The sequence below is a fragment of the Sinocyclocheilus anshuiensis genome, unplaced genomic scaffold (assembly GCF_001515605.1).
Source record: "Sinocyclocheilus anshuiensis isolate Anshui unplaced genomic scaffold, SAMN03320099.WGS_v1.1 scaffold44, whole genome shotgun sequence".
Taxonomy (NCBI): Eukaryota; Metazoa; Chordata; class Actinopteri; order Cypriniformes; family Cyprinidae; genus Sinocyclocheilus; species Sinocyclocheilus anshuiensis.
The window spans coordinates 707,214-720,721 of NW_015555746.1; the positions used below are offsets into that span (position 1 = coordinate 707,214).

Genomic DNA, 13,508 nt, shown 5'->3' on the forward strand with positions numbered 1-13,508 from the left:
AAAAAAAAAAGTCACCTTCGGGGTCATTGTTACGTAGCAACAAGAGTAAGCAGCTGCTGCTCTGATGACAAACAAATTGCTCAGATTCTAAGCAATCCATTTAAATTAAGTCTTAAAGCACCCTTGAAATTGGCATGAAATGAAAAATCACTATCCATTTTTGTGGTTCCACTTAATCATGACATTAAAGCCTGCTTTAATTGGCTTCAAACATGGTCTTTTATTTGTTATGGCCATTTAAAGCTCTAAACGTTACACCATGTGTTCAAAGTACATCACACCGTAATATCAAAAGATCAAGGCAGATTTGCTCCTCAAAAGAAGTTTCCTCTAAGGGATTGTGATTGTTCTCACCTTGGTATATCTATAGGCGGAGGTCACTACTGAGTCCTTCACCGTTTCCACTATGTTTTCACCATTTTCATCCTTCTCCATGACTCAGGCAGGTGGTCAAACTGAAGTGAAGCCTCAATATCAGACACTCTAGGCACCTGTGAATTAATCCTATTGCATTAGTTTAACTGCCATGTCAATGTAATTCACATTTATTTGGTTTATTAGTCTTCAAATACTACAAAAAAAAACAAAAAAAACAACTAGCTATTCAATCCAAACTCACTGAGCTATTAAGTGTGATTGTACAAACAGGCTGCAGGCAGTTTAACAAGGAGTATATAAATCCCGTAAAGTCTATAAGAACTTCAAATTAAATGCAACTTGAATATATTTTAAAGAGGATTAGAAGGTGTAGGGATTTAACATCAGGTAAATGTCTGGCTCCTGAATAGCTGTTGTATTAGCAAATGACGAGGCATACAGCAAGCCAACTACAGAATACTAATCAGTCTGATGCAGGAACATTACGCTGCAATCTCACAAATGAAGAACGCGTCTGTTTTGAAAAAAACAAGCACCTTTCTCAACATATTGATAAACCCACCTGATATTTGAAACGGTGTCACAGCACCGTCTCTCTCCTCGCCTGGATAACGTTACCTCAGTTAGCTTCTGGCTACCTGTCTTATAACAAACTACAAGAGATGCTACAGTCAGTCCAGATTTCAGACAGGACGCGGATGAAGCTTTCTGCCTAAAAATACAGTTTCTCTGTCGACAATCTTGACAGGAGGTTCGGATAGCCCTTGTCACTCCATATTTAATCGCTAATTGGCAGAGAGGAGCATTTCATTAGCAAACTGGCTAAACTCAACAAGCCGACGCCGACTATTTACTTCGGTTCTTATGGACAAACGGCTCTATTTGCACCGTTTCTGCGTTTAAATTACACTTTTTGCTGGTTTCTCCTTTAGGTTTTTTTCGTGAGAGCGAAAAACTTCAAACAAAAAAAAATCCGTGTTTGTTTGTTTATTTATAGGCTAGTGAGCCGGGTTAGCAGGCTAGGAAACTTATCCCCACTCATAAAGCTGCACAACGTACATAAAAAGCGCATCAATACACTAAAGCTCACATATATTAGGACAAATTCCAGCAGCTAACTGGGTTCGATCACTTAATTTAAGCTTGTAGTCCGACTGCAACAATCACTGTACCTCGGGGTACTTTCTCTGAGCTCTCTCTTACGTCTCTGTTCAATCGCAGAGTGGCGAATTTCTTCAGATCTCTGACTGGGTCTGAGAAAGGCCCCAATCAAGGATTATATAGTGTCTAATCACGCCTTCTTTAAAGTTTTAAGAAACAAACACTCACATTTGATTGTAATTTCAAATCTAAAAACAAAAAACACCAGATTACGTGGTTACAAGTGTGTATTTTATTCAAGGGGGTTGACAAGAGTCGTTACGGAATTTTAGAGCCAGAATACATTTCAGGCAATCAACGTGGCCACCCATTGTAAATTGCAGTCAGACAGACAGGATTTAAAACGCTTAGAGTTGCTTGATTTTTTTATTTACATGATTCTGACTAAAGTTCAAAGTATTTACCTGCTATTTATTCGATTAAACAAGTATGAACAAGATGGACCAATTCCTTGTGTGCTTGCACACACCTGGCGAATGAAGCTAATTCTGATTCTGTTTTAAGTTTATTTGTCAACCACGTAGCATATAATCAAACAGTATTTTTTAGAAAAATAAGAATAATTATGTAAGAAAATGTAATAAAACTATAAGAAGAAATATTTCAATATTGTTAATAAAAACAATAAGTATAATGAGATTAAAATGCAATAGAATAAAACAGAAAACAGAATTGACTCATGTATGTATATGCACACATATAAAGTAATTGAAAATGTTTTTTTTTTTTAACTAAATAATTAATTACCAGCATAACAATTTAAGTGAAATGTATAAAAATGATCACTCAGACAGACTCTCAAAGTGAAAGTGACTGTTATGTCCCTTTCATTCCTTAATTTCCAAGCTTGGAAAGTTCCACATGAGTAAACCCGTTAAGTCCTACACACCTTATCTACTTGTAGGCCATATTGACATGTTGAGTCATTATGTGTGAGTTTAAACAAATTTTCTGTTCTGTGATGTCATCAAGAGATTAAATAGCCCAAATACGCATTTCCTGCTTAATAGGGAGATATTACTCTCCTAAGAAATCTCACAAACTGATATGTTGACCTTGGCCTTGTCAGGACTTCTGCGTGACATTTTTAAATGAAAGTAGAACACAACTTAAAAAGCAATGCGGCTCAATATTAAATTCACAAAATCCTGTGTACAGTAAAGACATAAAAGACCAGTTCTACAGGATGCGTCAGTAATGTATTTAATAAATTAAATCAATTTAATATAACTACATTATTTTAAAATATCTGTATTAATATTACTGTAACACAACTGCATTATTATTATTATTATTATTATTATTATTAATTATAATATAAATGCATGATTAAAATGTTCAAGTTGCCATTTTAGGCAGGTCTTTTATTATGACATTTTACCGGAAGAAAATGTATTACCTCAAAGAACTGCGGGTGAGAAAATGAGGAAGATTCCATGGTGGACAGAAGAATGCAGCAACGCAGTAAAAGAAATAAATAAGACATTTAAGCAACTTAGGAAAAATATGAATATGGATTATATGTTGAAATACAAGAGAGCAAGAGCCAATACGAGAAGAATTATTAAAACTGCTAAGAGGGAAGGTTGGAGGAAATTTTGCTCTTCTATAGGAAAAGACACCACTATAGATCACGTATGGATGAAAGAATTCAGATATTTAGGTATCTGGCTGGATAGCAGGCACACTTGGAAAAAACATATAGAAGAAATGGAGAAAAAGTGCAGGAAAACTTTAAATGTTATGAAGGCAATAGCTGGTAAAGAATGGGGAGCAGAAAGATCTTCAATGATGAAAGTGCTCAAGAAACATTTCTTATTAGTATCAATGTTAAAAACAGTTGTGCTGTTATCAATTATCACCAACCATAATTTATTTATTTATTTTTATTTATTTTTTTTATTTGCCCATTTTAGGTATATGCTGTATAGCAAAACATTTCAAGCCTGGCAGGAGTACGTTGCTGTCCAGAGAGAAGAAAAGAACAAACTGCAACTTGCAATCAGATTCGGTTTATAGGCTGTTATTCTGTTAATATTTTAGTTTATAGAGTTGAATGAGGATGTTAATAACTTTTCAGCGTTTTATCTCACATTACTGGGGATGATTATGTTGTGTATTATGTCATAGTAGCTGTAACTGAATATTTGTACTGCAGAGACAAAGCACACACTACGTTCTGTGTGGAATGGTTGGGAACTGTACCTGGACATGTGTCGCATGAAACGCAGGATGCAGGAGGCAGCAGTGCAGCATGAGAGACTCGCTGTACTAAAGTGAGCATTGCTCTTATGTGGTGTCAGAAAAATATTCCAAGTCACATTCATAAGAGTAAAGCAGCCAGATACATAATAAACAGTGTTGCAATCCTGGTGTAGGGTCGGAGTGTAGCATAAAATAACAGACTTGACTATGACAACAACACTTTATATTAAGATTTAAGCAAGTAAACAAGCAAAAATCAGTCAATATGTTGATATAATTTTACATGTATTAATAAATGAGTAACATTATTAAACAGAAATATATGTACACTACTGTTCAAAAAAGTTTGGGGTCAGTCAAATACAGTTAATCAAAAATACAGTAAAAACAGTAATATTGTTATTACATATTATAACATAATAGTATTGCAATATAAAGTAACTGTTTTCTATTTTTATATATTTAAAATGCAACTTATTCTTGTGATGGCAAAGCTGAATTTTCAGCATCATTACTCCAGTCTTCAGTGTCACATGATCCTTCAAAAATCATTCTTATATGCTGATTTGCTGCTCAAGAAACATTTCTTATTATTTTCAATTATCAAAAACAGTTGTGCTCTTTGATAATTTTGTAGAAACCACGATACATTTTTTTCCATGTACAGTGGGTACAGAAAGTATTCAGACCCCATTCAATTTTTCACTCTGTTATATTGCAGCCATTTGCTAAAATCATTTAAGTTAATTTTTTTTCCTCATTAATGTACACACAGCACCCCATATTGACAGAAAAACACAGAATCGTTGACATTTTTGCAGATTTATTAAAGAAGAAAAACTGAAATATCACATGGTCCTAAGTATTCAGACCCTTTGCTCAGTATTTAGTAGAAGCACCCTTTTGATCTAATACAGCCATTGTTTTTCTGTCAATATGGGGTGCTGTGTGTACATTAATGAGGAAAAAAAATTAACTTAAATGATTTTAGCAAATGGCTGCAATATAAAAAAGAGTGAAAAATTGAAGGGGGTCTGAATACTTTCCGTACCCACTGTATCTTTGATGAATAGAAAGAAACTTCATTAATTTAAAATTTATTTTGATTGCTTCCATTGTCCTCGTTTGTAAGTCGCTTTGGATAAAAGCGTCTGCTAAATTATTAAATGTAAATGTAAAATAGAAGTCTTTTGTAACTTGAATCTCTTTACTGTCACTTTTGTTCAATTTAATGCATCCTTGCTGAATAAAAGTATTAATTATTTAGAATGGTTTAATTAAAAATTATTTATATGGTACATTTATATAATATAAACATATATAAAAATGCATGTATATCACATTGAAGGCCTATTTTTTTTAAATGGCCTTTTAGTAAAATGCTAATGTGATATATTTTGGTTTGTGCATATTTTGGTCATTAAAGGTGGGTTTGGACTGGGTGGAATATGACACTACAGCACAGGGATGTGGAGTACCATCAAGAAGATCTTGCTTTGCAACACTGGGCTCACACTGTACAGAGCAGAGTGAGTATGAACATATGAGAATGCAACTGTACGGTGAAATTGAGTGATCTCTAAAGTGGCTATTCTTCACAGGCATGGCTGCACTGGAGAGACAGGATGAAACAAGCCTGTGTTCTGAAAGGGAAGGAGTCCAAAGCTCATCGTCACTATTGTCTTCAACTGTTAAGACATGCACTGCATGGATGGATCAGACACACAGAGAATCGACAGGCTAAAAGCAAGAAAACAGGTGCCATTCACTTTTTATATTTATGATATATACTGCTGGTCAAATTGGTCAGAAGTGACAGTGAAGACATTTCAAATAAATATTTCTGTTTCAAATAAATGCTTCATCACAGAATCCTGTAAAAGAAATGTATCATGATTTCCACAAAAATATTAAGAAGCACAACTGTTTTCAATATTAATAATAATAAGAAGAAATGTTTATTAAACACCAATTGTAATAAAATGATTTAACGTGTTTTTATGAAGTAATGACAGCTGGAAATTTAGCTTTGCCATCACAGGAATAAATTACATTTTAAAGTGTATTAAATTAGAAAAAAGTCACTTTAAATTATAAAAATATTTTCACAATTTTACAGTTTTTTTTTACTGTATTTTTGGTCACATAAATGCAGCCTTGGTGGGCATGCATAAATGCTTATTATAAAAAAGCTTTAAAAAACCGACCCCAAATTGTTAATATATAAGGCTTTTCAATTGCAATAACTTGAGATACAGTGGCAAACTGATCAGTCACAATTATTAATTTATTTTTTGCATTTTATGCATTTTAGTTGCCTTCTGTGTTGCAGCTGTTGCTCAGGATGTATGGCGCGTTGCTGTGCTGGAGAAGTTTTGGTGTCAGTGGAACAATGTGCTGCAATCCAGGCATGTGGAGGAAGACAGAGGACAGAGAGCAGACAAACTGGCCCAGCACGGCTCCCAGCGGCTGGCGTTCTCACACTGGAGACACTGTATCTTTGCTTACACAGTTAAACAGACAGTTCTCATATACTTTAATACTGGAAGAAAAAATTAAATATGTCAGTGAAAGCATGATGGTACCTAATGCAGTTGTTTTCCTGAGCTGTCTTGTAGATGTCAGGTTGTGCTCACAGAAGGCTAAGAGGGAAAAGGCTGCAATGCATCACAGACAACTCCATCTTCTGGTTAGTTGTGTTCTTGTCCTTAGATTAATAATAATAATTATTATTATTATTATTATTATAGATTCATGTTTTTTTTGTCCTTTTAATGTTTTATTATATAGCTTTTTTTGTTTGTTTGTTTAATTATGTTGGTCTTGTATTTCTTCACAGCATTTGGGTTTAAGAGGCCTTGCTCTAAACGTCACTCAAAGTAAATCTCATCGTCTCAACAAGAACATTAGTGTCCAGCATCATCATCACATTGTATGAATGACACAAATGCACATCATAAACACAACTCTTGACAGATCTGTCCTTGAATTTAAAGAAGTAGTTCATTAAAAAATTAAAATTCTGTTATCAGTTACTCACTCTCAAGTTTTTCCAAACTTGCCTTCCAAATAAAGATATTTTGAAGAATGTGGGTAACCAAAAATGTAGTGGTGCCCACTGACTTCCATTGAATGGGAAAAATACTATGGAAGTCAGTGGGGACCAGAAACTGTTTGGTTACCCACATTCTTCAAAATATCTTCTTTTGTGTTTAGCAGAAGATAGAAATGTGTACAGGCTTTGGAACAACTTGAGGCTGACTAAATGATAACAGAATTTTTATTTTTGGGTAAACTGTCTCTTTAACATATTAGTGGAAATTATATTTTTCTTTAATTCTTTTTTTTTTTTTAAATAAAAGAGTTCATTGTACTATAAAAAAAACTAAATTTCATTGACGTAGTCTATCAGTAATGATTATGAATGTTATGTTTTTCTGTTGTCTTTCTATTTTAGTCATTATTTTTAAAGGGGTCCTATTATGCTCTTTTACAAAGTCTTGATGTTGTTTTGGGGGAGTACTAGAACAGGCTCTCATACTAGGTTGTTCGAAAAACCCATTATTTTTCACATATTTTACATTATTACAACACCTCTCTCCCCAGTCTGGCATGAACGGCTCGAATAGTTCCTGTATCAAATGAAGGCCTGAAATACGAAATGTGCTGTGATTGGTTAGCTGGGCCAGTGTGTGTTGTGATTGGTACCACTTGGCGCCTGGTCGGGAAATGTCATGTCCCTTACCATAGCCGCCTGCTGCTAGCTTCAGTGTAAATATTGCGTCAATATCAAATTAATTTGAGTGCGATTTAAACCCGAATGATTGTAACCACTCTGGGAAAGCTAGCTTGTCTCCGACATAGTGATAACACTCGTTACCTTCTCTAGTGCAGCTCAACCAGGTCTCATCCCATTCGTCGATATTTGTGATATCACAAATCCCGGAAAATATGCGTTGTAGTCCAAACGAGTCGTTCGTTGTAGTTTTTGAAAAGTGATTTCTGTTAAATAAAATATCTCCTTTTGGAGTGGACTTTGAGCTTTGTAACTTTGCAGATATTTTTTATGCTCAAACAGCAACATTACAGACTAACTAAAGTTGAAAAAGTGAAAAAGCATAATAAGATCCCTTGAAGGTTTTTGTGTAAAAAGTGTAAATGCCAGACATGGATATTGACATTTTTCAGTTGCTGGCAAGGTCTTGGAAAGTCTGGCAGTTGCGCTTGGATCAGGCTGAGGACAGAAGCCTGCAGCCCCGAATGAGTGTTGCACAAGCCCATCACAAGTTAGTTACATAAATGATTTAAATATGTGCACTGTTGGCAAAACAATCTACATGTGCTTTTTTATTTGAAGCATGTCATATACAGTGGGTACGGAAAGTATTCAGACCCCCTTAAATTTTTCACTCTTTGTTATATTGCAGCCATTTGCTTAGCAAATGGCTGCAATATAACAAAGAGTGAAAAATTTAAGGGGGTCTGAATACTTTCCGTACCCACTGTATATTTATACATTTTAGGTTGTTAATAAACATGAGTTGGTCTGTGAGACTTTTAAATGGTTGTCATTAATCAACAGAATTTCTGTGCTGAGATCTTGCCTTCATCGTTGGAGAAAACGTCTCACAGAGCACAGACAAATGCAGGTAGCCACCACACTCTCATTATCTTATAACCTGCAGTTAATAATGGACTGCACTTTTCCCCATTTGTGCCTTAAAAATGCTTCTAATATATTATCAAACTATCTGTATATATACATATTTACATAGGAGTTGGAACTACGTGCTGATGCCTCCTTTGCCCAACGTATCTTTCCACAATGTGTAAACACTTGGATGGAGTTTGCAGCACAACGCACAGAGAAACGAGAGCAGAAAGAGAGAGCTGAACAACATTACAGGCAAGTTTCTGTGCCTAAAATAGTGTGTGCGCATGTAGATATCCATGTCTGTGTTGTATTGTACTGAAAATGTACATGTTTTTGTCCTCTATACAGGCAGCAGACTTGCAGTTGGGTATTTTACACTTGGTGGAGAAACCTGGAGGTACAGAGAGATCAGAGACTTGCTGACAGAACGGTAAGATGACATCCATGAATATACATTCACAAAAAAATTAAGTCAGTGAGATATCTTTTTAAAGAAAATAATACTTTCATTCAGCTAGGATGGACTAAATTGATCAAAGGTGACATTAAAGACATATCTATATCAAATAAATGCTGTTCTTTTGACCTTTCTATTCATCAAAGGATCTTGAAGACAAAATTTATCACAGTTTCCATAAAATATTAAGCAGCACACTCATTTTCCAAATTGATAATATTAAGAAATGTACCAAATCCATATATATTAGAAAGATTTCTGAAGGATTGTGTCACACTGAAGACATAAAATTCAGTTTTGTCATCACAGGAATAAATTACTTTATAAAATATATTAAAGCAGAAAACAGTTATTTTAAATTGTAATAATATGTTACAATATTATTGTTATTTGTGTATTTTTCATAGGCTGTGCTGCATTCCGAGCATGTGTCTTGTGCCCGTGCCTGGTCTAAGTGGTACTTTGGTGCTGTACAGCGTAGAGACGAGAGATTCAAACAAGCAGCAGCCGACTCGCTTTACAAACACTTTCTGCTACGCAAGGCCCTGAACCAGTGGAGAAACCTCCTCGCAACCATACAGACCAGGTGCGAATCAGATAATGTAAGCTATGGGCAGAACATCTTAATAAACCACAGAGAATTTTGATGAAGTGTAAGCTTTTTTGTGTTTTGTTGATTAGTCAGAGACATTTCGAGCAGGCAGAGGATCATTACGGACAGCGCTGTCTGAGAAGAGCCATGGCAGACTGGCATCAGGTACGAGCGGCACAGCTGGCTCTATTCACGAAGAAAACACCTGATAGTGTTTTTTTTCAATCATATGATGATGTTGTTTTAATTGGTTTGAAATATTGTGAATCTAATATTAGTAAATATGAGCTTGTTAAACAGTATGTAGATCACAAAAGACAGAAGAGAGAGAAACCTGCACAAATGGAGAAACATTACAACAGCAGATTGCTCAGACATGCTCTAGAGGCTTAGAAGGTATGAATACAATTGTTTTGACACAGGATACAGTATATTTGCAAATAATGCTATATTATAGTAATGTATTTTAAATTGTTTATATCAAGTGTACAGCTGAAAAGTTGATTAACTCATTGTCTGTACATGCATGCATGTAGTCATACCATTTGCAGACTCAATCGATCAACCAAAATGTGGAGTGCCGTTACCAAGAGCATCAGCAGCACCTTGTCAGGTATTATTATGATCTATTTGTTATAATTTACTGTAGTGTGTATTTTAAGATATGTGATCTGTTCTGTCCTTTTTTATTTATGTTTCTGCAGAAGAATGTTCTATTTGTGGAGGATAAACGTGGCACAGTTGACGGAAGAGAGAGAGAAGGAAAACAGAGCAAAATGTTTTTCTCAAAAGCACCTTCTATCTCAGGTGCTTATATCAAAATTAGTTGAATAACAAGTAAAAAGTAACACCTATTATTTATAAGTACAATTTTATAAACTAAATAATATATATTTTAATTGTTTGATAGGTGTTTCTGGCATGGCGACAGAGAACAGTATCTGCTCATCTTCACTGTCACCAGCAGGAGGAGGCTCTGAAACAAGCTCAAACACACATGGATGAATGTACTTTGGTTATATGAATGCCACTGTTATTAGTCTGTGTAATGATGAAATTATTCAGTGTTGTTTTTGTACTGCTAGTTCACTTGCAGGTGGCTTTGAGAAGATGGAGAGAGCGAAGCACAGAGGTAAAAGATGAGAGACTGGAGAATGAGAGGGCCAGCACACACTACAGCAGAACCCTGGGGAAAAGAACCCTCAACACATGGACCACTAATATTCAGCATCACAAAACTTATCAGGTGACTGTCTAAGTCTCCATATCTGTATATATTTCAGTCCAATCTTAATTATTTGATATTTTTTGTCATGTGTATATACAGGGCCGTTTCTAGCCAATTTGACGCCCTAGGCGAAATCCCTATTGGGATATATATATATATATATATATATATATTATTTTCAGACACCAGTTGCTTGTCAGATTCAAATTGGTTGTCATAGTAGCGACACTAATTTGTGGAGATTCAGTGCATTGAGTTCCACAAATCTGAATGCATTATTTGTAAATTGACTGTTAAGATAAACATTTTGGCCTAGAAACGGCCCTGTGTATATATGTTTGTGTTTTTTAGGTAATGAAGAAAAGAAGCTTTGAGCTTCACAAGTTGAGGATTTGTCCGCACTTTTTTATCTGCTGGAAAACACAGGTGAGTTTTGATTTAACAAAACAGTCGATCATATTTGATGGATTTTATTTTTAAAAATCCTTGATGCTGATTGGTTAGTACAGTGCTTCAGCTGCTCTCAAATGTGTGTTATATTAACCGCTATGACACGAAATGCTTATCTCCTTATTAAAAAAGAACACTTTTTTTTTTCATTAAACTCTTATTAATATAGCACAGCCTGTTGTTTAAATATAGCTGTACTTGTGATATTAAAGCTTTATTATAGTCTCACTTACTGTGCAGTGGGTGGAGCTGCTGATATTGCCTCATTTCCTTTTTTGAGCTGCAGCTACTTATGATTGATTGTTACGGTCTCTTTGAAGTTTTTATATGGTATTTTCTGTCTGAGTTTGAATGTTTATGACACAGCTGCAGAGCAGAAGAATAGAAGCAGAGAAAACTGAGACTGCCCTTTGGCACTGGTCCCTCAACCTACAGGCTAAGGTAATGCCAGATCATGCACCACTTATTAATGATAATGCAGGTTTCCTGCAACTGAATAATTTCATACAGTTTGTTCTGTATGTTTTCAGGTGTTTTGCATGTGGCGGCAATGGATTGCAGAGCATCAGAGAAAACAGAAGCGTTTGACTGAGGCAGCTCAGTTTTACAGAGATGAACTGTTGAGAGAGGGTGTAACACACATCCTCACACACACAGCACACATGAGTGCTTTCTCAACTAATATTGCCCAGCACAGCTATGAACAGGTACTGTTATACTGCATATTTGTGTATTTCAATCTATAGGCAATAGAGTACATACTTGTTTATGTGTTTGCATAAATATTAAGTAATCTGCATAACATACAGAGCTGTCGACAGCTGCAGAAAATGGTAAGGCGGTGTGCTATACGATGGAAGCAGCGGGCACTGTGCAAGCCTGTCAAGGGTAAAACAGATGGCCACCCCAAGAAGAGTGTGTCTTTTTTTCTGCCAGAAGACCACACCCCCATCCCCACCCCTTGTCCAATCAGGAGCCAAGCAGCAGAGCAGAGCAGAAAGATTCCATCATCAGTCAGCTGTAAGTCATTCCTATTGCAAATGTTAATTCTGATTCTGTTTTAATTTTTACAAATTTGATTCAGATTTTGAAAACGAGGGTACATAATCTGATTGGCCATTCTTCAGTTAATGTAATTGTCCTTTTCTGGTAACAGGTGGTCAGTTCAAGCATCTAGATTGCAACCGAGAAGACCAGATGACCTTCTGCAGTCCCCACTCAAACCTCTGCCACGTGACTTCAAAATCAGCAGGTGTAGTATGCATCAAACCTAAAGTTGCAATAATTTTTTTAAATAACTTTTTACATACTAATGAACCTCTGCCTTTCTCTATGGTGCTCCAGTAGTCAGAGGGTGTCTGTAAGAGAGACTTCTCCATTACCCTCAGTCCATTTGACCCATAGCCCACTGGAGTCACCTGCAATGGTGCTACAACCAAAGGTCCTCCCTTTCAAACCAGGCCCTCCTGGAACTATCGCCACTCTCGGCCAGGACATACTGCTTCCTCCGTCTTCATTTACTGTCTCTTTAGCACATGACAAGGTAAGCATTCATGCTGTAAGAACACTTGTTTGAATGCATTTGTATAATGCTACTTTTATTAGTTTATTCCCGTCAGTTCCTATTCATTTGGTTACTTACTTGTGTTTTTGTTTTGCAGCTTCGTGTTTTGGCTTAAATGTGAATTGCCAATTCTTTATACACTAATCGTTCTGTAAAGACTGTTACATTGAATGAATTATGCAGTTTTCTTTTTTTACAGCATAAAAGCTTACAACATCAAGAGCTCCCACTGCATTCTACGCATTTCACTTCCCACCCTCTCAAAACACAAGGTAAAAACATGTAGTCTTTCATAATATGAAGAAAGTTTCATTTTACAAGTCTGAGGTTCAGTAACATATTGAAAGACCATTTACGCTTCTCATGTCTGGGCTGCAGGTGTACATGAGAGATTACCTGAGCAGGATGAGGAGAATGAGGAAGATGAGACTGTAGATGTGGAGCAAACAGAAAATCTCACAAAATAACTACTAGATATTAGACTGGAAATGCAACGATACCAGCAAGACAGAAAACAGCTACAGTAAGTACATTTGGCTTTGAATAGGATGAATGTGCAGCATTTAGAATGATTTATTATAAAAGAAATATTATAACTATTAATTATTTTTATGGCAATCACTTTAGCCACTTTTAGATCACTTTTGCTGGGAAATAAATGCCTGTTATATGCTATATAAACCACTATATATATATATATAGTGGTTTATATATAGCATATAACAAGACATTTTTTCCAGCTAAAGTGATCCTGCAGTAAAAGTTTATTATTAAAGATCAAAGCTATTAATTAATATTATGGCAATCAAAGAGATTTAT

At 35.5% G+C, this 13,508-nt stretch overlaps 1 pseudogene; it reads left to right on the forward strand.

Moving 5' to 3' along the window:
• Window positions 1-3,563: 3,563 nt before the first annotated feature.
• LOC107673546 (protein SFI1 homolog) overlaps window positions 3,564-13,508 on the forward strand; it is a 13,340-nt pseudogene continuing 3,395 nt past the window's right edge.